Here is a 6,886-nt window from a genome sequence, read left to right as displayed (position 1 = left end):
TCCCAACCATACTTCCGCTCCAGTACAGAGAATGAATTCATACTAGAATGTCATTCAATAAAATATTATGCACCTACTGTACTGGAGTTAGTTACCTATTCGACTGTGATGGTGTTTGACGAACTGCTTTTCATGCAGGGAAACCTATAGTCATCGTTACGGTTGAGATACGTCTTGGCCTCATCCCTCATGTCTGCAACCAGCTGGACTTACTCCACAGTTTCTTTAGACTGATTTTAAGTGGCACTGAAAATTGTGTCTCATGAGGTCTAGAAATTAAGCTAGACCAAAATTTGACAACACCATCCTCTAGCAGGTGTTGAACATTCCTGTCTGGCAAGCCCGTTCATTTTCTCAATAGCGTTCAAAAGAACACTTAGCTGCTCAATTTAAATCATTAAAATCCTTGAAGATGATTAATCAAACATTACCCAACCTTTGGCACAGTTAGATTAAGCACTGCTTTTCTAAATGTGAACCTGTTCCTTGCATGGACCAGCCCCCTGAAACTAAGCATGCCTGAACAGTGGCAAGAAACTGCTAAAGAAAAATCAGAATGCCTTTTGAAGGAGTGGAGTCCCTCAGCTGAACCTGAACTGAACTTGGGCTCACCCCACATTAAAGCAATAACGCAATAAAGGTCACATGTCATTATACTAAGACCAGCTCCGCGTTTCTGACAGCTGCCTTCACGGCACCCGTGAGAAACTAGTGCTCCGCTCACTCGACGAGTCCAACGGCTCTCGGAGTCCGTGGGTGGACGGGCTGCTAAAGAACAGGTGCAGCCGTTACCAAGCCCTGTTCTGTCGAACCCCTGTGGGACTGCACGAATAACCGACACTCACGCACAACGGTGCGACACGACTCCACGTCGTGAAGCGGCCCGCTCGGCGGAAGGGTAAACAGCGGAAGCATCTTCGCCCGGAGTTAATAAGCCTAAAAAAGCAGCGGCGGGACTCGTTTCCTGACGAGACACACAGCTGTGCGTGTTTGTCGATTCACCTCATATCGTGTTTTAAAGTCTCTAGACATTTCCCTGTGATTAATGTCAGAAATTATGCGTTCCTAAAATGTCTTAAAACATTTAGGAATGCATAGCATAATAGTAGATAAGTGCGTTAAATCACCACAGTGTTGTAAGCACATTTATTTTAAAACACTTACCCTTACGTAATTAAAACATTTTATCATAATCGCAGACACGCCCAGAAGAGCACGACTAGTTAAAGACTGCAGAAGCATCAACAGTTTTAGGTGAAAGAAATATTCTGGAAAGGAAGTAAACGCGTCCTAACTCGTATAGTATAGCCGCGTATTTTAGAAACAGGTAAGGCACTTCGCCTTTTTACATCTGTGCATTAGCAGAGACTGGAGACGAGAATACATTAAAATGAAAGGGGTCATCCAGCATATGGTAATCGATACCATCATGTTTTACTGTTAAAAGACACTCCACATTGATTTGTGTGCTTCTATACAGCATTAACATTGTAAGGGAGGAGGGTTCAATCAGCAGTGCCCAAACTAAGGGCCATTCATAGAAGAGAGAATTTTCAGTTAGGTCACGAACTTCACAGCATATGCCAAAGGAGGGGGGGGGGGGGGGTTGGAGGTAAGGGGGGGGGGGGGGGGGGGGGGGTTGGAGGTAGGAGAGAGAGAGATTAACAGGTGCCATAAAACAGGGGGAATGGGCTCCAATACATGCGTACCCTCTACGTCAGGGGTAATCAATTAAATCTTTCCGCGGTCCATTTTTGGCAGATAGCTCAGACCTTAGGTCCGGGTCCGCGGTGGCGAACGAAAGTTGTTGAGCCGGGAGGGGGGGGGGGGGGGGGGCGAACGTAACACTCAAATGGGTGGTGAACGTAACACTCGTCTGAAAATAAATTCTCCGGTTTAAAATATAGTCTCCCGTTAAATTTTCTTTGGCATTTGGGTCCGTATCCAGTTAATCAGGAATGTGATTGGGTCCGGACAGGACGGCGTTCGGGTCCGGATCAGGACCGCGGTCCGCCATTTGGTGATACCTGCTCTACGTCATGACTCAGTGTGACATCAGCTTCACAAAAGCTGATATTCATGATAGCGCACGCAATGAAAATTATACAACATTGTTAAAAGATTCTTAAAGCCGTTTTACACTAGGTTACTGCGGCCCCAATTTAGATAATTTGGATGAGGAGAAAGCCAGAGCTGCTAATCTGCATGTATACATAGTTATTGACGTTTGTTTATTGCCGGGTTTTTTTTTCTTTTTTTTTTAATTTTTACTTTGCCTACCACTTCCAGCCACTCTAAAGAAACCAAGTCCTACAATAGCCCTGTACAAGAGCCATCTAATTCTCTGTAACGCCATCGACACTCACTGCTGCTTCAAGATTGGGTCGCAGTTGGAAACGTGATATTAACCATATTACATAGAGTATATCATCCAAGAAAATGCTTAAATACACAGGGAGACAGCTGACGTCAGACATTTGATGAGCAGAACCGAATCAAGACTCCGGCTCACACTCTGAATCTGGAAACTCTCGCAGAAACAAGCCAAGCCAAGCCAGACGTACACCAGAGCCCCAAAAGAGAGATGCAACCAGCAGCTGCCGTTTCACATACACAAACCCAAAGCTCAAACTTTTAATGGATCTTTTTACATGCACATCTTTATGACAAGTCCCTGTATGCTAAGCACATCCACAAAACCCAGCAAACAGGTAACATGGCATCTCCCCATGCCTGCTTATATAGAGGAGAGCGCTTGAACCAAAGCACTCACTTTGGTAGAGGAGCAGGACGGGGCTCTAAACTTTCATTTGCTAAAGTGATTACTGCAGGACGCACACTGATTAACGAATGGATAGGGAAAAGGTAAAGCCTGCTTAGTGTTTAACTTGACCTTGAACTGAACACCCACAACAAAGACGTACAGCATGTGCTCACAAGCCTTCCACCATCACGTAGGGAACGGTGATTAAGAAAACACGCATGTTATGACGTCTGCATGGGCAGCAAGATTGGCTAAAAATGCTGCAACATTCTTCAAGCCGTTTGGCTTGCAGGCTAGGCCCATGGTACAGACACCCCTCCCCATTGGATGAGTCATCATTAAAAAAATACATTAATTAAAAAGATACTACACATTGGTTGCTTTTGCCCCAAGCATAACCCAGATAATAAAATCCACAACAGAATGGTAGCCCTATTCCAAATGACGACCTGCTGACTGGCAGGAGGAGATTATGTAACATGTACATTACTTTGAGCTGAAGATTTGTCCTATAAAGAATCCAATTAGCAAAAACATTGACACATAAATCCAGTGCATAAGCAGTGGGGGGGGGGGGGGGGGGGGGGGGATTAACACCCATTAAAATGTGTGCCGACCCCAAAGTCTCATGGATAGGTACATGAAGATACATTTTACCCCAAATGAGCTCAGCAAAAAAGATAATTCGTTAAACTTCTGTGAAAACCAAGAGTCCCAGAAATGTGCTTAATGAGTTTTAACCAGTTTAGCCCCATTACACATCACTGCAATATGCAGGCATGCAAAACAACACGGTCACCATAAGGCAGCTTGCTAATAAGTGTTGCTACACCCACCATCACACTGTAGCAAAAAGAAGAAGAAAAAACAGACACCCACCACAACCACTCCATATGACTTTTCCAAAATGTGATGACATTCTTTAGCCAGATAATCTTTTGGCAAGAGCTTCAGGATGTGTTGTAATGCTTAACATTTACATTTTAATATAATATATGTAATGGAAAACGTTTAGTTTGAAAGGTCAGGGAATAATCAAAAAGGAGCCTTTGCAACCCTTTGAAGCCAGGCAAACTGTAATTAGAAGTTATTGCACTACAAACATCAGAAATAGCACCACTAAAAATGTTAAACATTTTGGCATATCTCTGTTGTCAAGTGTGATGTACCAAAAAGATTTGAGGGGCTAAAGCTGTTCTTTTCCCTTTCTGGGTCTCGGTTCCAAAACCTCTTAGTGACAGGCAAGTCAAAAATCCACACTGAAGGAGTTGTACCACATCATCTGAAAGTTAAATATGAACAACTTGCATCATTCTAAAAATCCTGATGAGAGACAAGAAAGAAAACGGTAAACTGAAGTACTCGAGGATAATCTAGGTCTGGTCTCCTACACACAGTCACTGGTGAAGAGCTGCACAGTTGCAAACTGTCAAAAAGTAACAATCAATTGTAATATTTACTTTGGCCTCTCAAGTCATGGCTTTGTAGGAGATCGCCATGGATTTTGCACATGAACACCATGTGGCTTTGCATATTTGGGCCCTGAGCTTCATGTGTGGACTGTGTGTGCCTAAATCAGTCAGCTAGCTCTGAAGTACCCAAACATGTCCGACTTGTGAATTGCATCAAAAACCATAAGCCAATAATCAAAAATCCAATACCAATTCAAAGCATAAAAAAGGGACCCGAAAGCATCTGTGGCAAAAATCTGACAAGAGGCATGCAATTGTGTTTATGAACAAAGATGATTTGTGCTTAACTGGGACTGTAATCAAACTAATCCATTAATGATCTATGAACTAGTGTATTATGGTGTAAAAACAGTTCCCATATTGAATAATGTCACTCTAAACCAAAACACTACAGATGTTCTGCATGAATATATTTTAAGGTCAGTCATTGGATATATTCAGTGCCTGTGTATGTGGTTCACTAAAAGCTCTTTTGTATTGTACCCTTTAAGCCACCCTGGGCATTGTACTTGCCTGGTTTCTGATCCCAGCAATCACCTCTTAGAAAGCTGAAGGCAGCACACAAGTGAACTACTTCACACACTGCTGACCCAAATCACCAGGACAGGATTTGCTAGAGATTACAGACGAGGCTCCCCCTCATTATTGAGCAGTCTTTAGTCAGAATACTCATAAGACTAAGAATGCAAGCTATGTAGAAACCCTGCGTATTCCTTTAGCCCCTGAAATGTAGATAAAAACGACTGTCCAAAACGGATCAGTTTCAGAGAATTTGATTCACACTGAAGGTCAGAGAAGGAATCACCGTTTTTAATGGTTTCCTTCCAAATTAGAACAAAAGAGAATTTATGATAGCAGATATGCAGGTCCACATTAATTGGTAGTCTGATTACTATGAATTTCCTCTTGGTGATACCAGTGGCTACCTGCTAGTCAAGCTCGCTTTGTTCAGGTGGAGGTCGAAACATCCCCCCACTTCAGAGCAGACATACATTTATTGTTTACGTCTCTGAATATGGAACACAGCTCAAGGGCTGATTGAATGGCCAGCACCAATTCAATTTTTAAAAGGAGTTAGAGTATGGTCTGTAAACATATAGGCAAAAGCTACAACTTGAATTATCTCCTAAACTATACCTGAAGTAATCCCTGGCCTGCTCATGGCACAGTTTCAAACATACCTGCGTCATCGGTCACGAGAAACAATAAATAACAGTGAGTGTCAAACTCTTGTCTTGTTTATCTAAGAACACGTAATGAGGACCTGGCAGTTATTGACGCAAACAAATCTTCACCACTAATCCAACAGCAGGTGTTCGGTTGGTTTACCTACCAAACTCCCCTAGGTTACTGCACATGAACACATTACTATTACGACCGTTTTCTAATTAAAGTAGACTGTAAAAAAGCATTTCATTTGAAACATCAACTAAACTTCTCACTTCACATATAATAGCATTATAGGACACACATCGGTGAAGTACTGAAAGGTCTTTGTACATGTTTTGTATTACTATGGTTCAACATGTTTGGTTTCTAGTTTCATTTTCTCGCATTCACTTTATACAAAACGTTTTTAGCTGGTTCGTATAATATTTATTGCTTTTGGGTGTTCAAAAAAAAAAACGTACGTCGAGAACAAAAACGCCCGAAGCGCTTGTTTTATTTGGGCCACAGAACACGAAGTTCGGACCACATCTCGCTACCTGACCGAACCGTCTACACGTGATCCGACGGCTAGGGCCCAAATTACAGGACAGCAGGTTCCGACGGTACACTAAAAGCTCGTTGGAAACGAACAAGACCGATAAAACTTCACTAATACCGAATATTTCACAGGGAGCCGAGGGGGGGAACGTTGTCGCAGCCCCCCCAACACCAACGTGCAGCGTTTGAACTACGGCCACGTTCAGAGCTCCGGTACCGTCGCGCTCTTGTGCTTTATGTAATCACGGACACGACATTTCACTCTCTTACGACGGAACACGGTCCAGTACCGAACACGAACGAACCCCGTTCACTCCCGACAGGCGGGAGGGCGAACACTCGCCGTTCAAGGTGCAACACGAGTTGGTGCACGAGCGTCTTCACGCGCTTACCTGCCTCACGTGAAGAGGCGACGTGAACATCTTAATGTTTCATTTGAGAAACGTAGTAGAACCAAACAAGGAGAAGATAATCCCTCACGACCATCACACCAGCTGCCCTGCTGGAGGAGAAACGGCGACATGTTCCACAGGAAGTGATCGTTCCGTCCGTTTGGCTTCATTATTTACACTTGGGTGCGGCGGACAAACGCGCAACACAGTGTCGCCTTGCGTCTCACGTTTGAACACGAACAGCTCGAGTGACCCGCGTATGTGACACCAACATATCCCGACCAAAACCACCGCAAAAACACGCACAATTACCTGCAATTTACGGAGGCGACGCAGGAGAGTAAAACATAAGCGGAACGGCGGTGATAGTAGCTTCTTTCAAACGGTATTCCGGTGCAAATCCATGACTATCCGCCTTCCCCCTCGGCTCATGTCCTTTTTTAGATTGGACTTGTATCGGGTGCTATTATGGCTGCTACAACGAGAGAAACGTCCTCACGTCACGTGGTCAAATAGCTCCCAGCTGCTAGGAACCTCCCAGCTGCACTAAA

General features: G+C 43.8%; 1 protein-coding gene across 2 annotated transcripts in view; it reads right to left on the bottom strand.

Moving 5' to 3' along the window:
• spsb1 (splA/ryanodine receptor domain and SOCS box containing 1) overlaps positions 1-6,805 on the bottom strand; it is a 13,206-nt gene extending 6,401 nt beyond the window's left edge. The window contains exon 1 of one of the 2 annotated variants that reach the window (XM_076991955.1): positions 6,648-6,805. The gene's annotated coding sequence lies outside the window, so the exon portion shown is untranslated. Of the gene's footprint in view, positions 1-6,335; positions 6,472-6,647 lie in introns of those variants that run through there. The other variant, XM_076991956.1, reaches the window with a different exon arrangement.
• Between the last annotated feature and the right edge of the window lie 81 nt (positions 6,806-6,886).

The sequence above is a fragment of the Brachyhypopomus gauderio genome, unplaced genomic scaffold (assembly GCF_052324685.1).
Source record: "Brachyhypopomus gauderio isolate BG-103 unplaced genomic scaffold, BGAUD_0.2 sc88, whole genome shotgun sequence".
Taxonomy (NCBI): domain Eukaryota; kingdom Metazoa; phylum Chordata; class Actinopteri; order Gymnotiformes; family Hypopomidae; genus Brachyhypopomus; species Brachyhypopomus gauderio.
The sequence above is the reverse complement of the archived record's forward strand: the minus strand, read 5'-3'. Positions and strand labels throughout refer to the sequence as shown.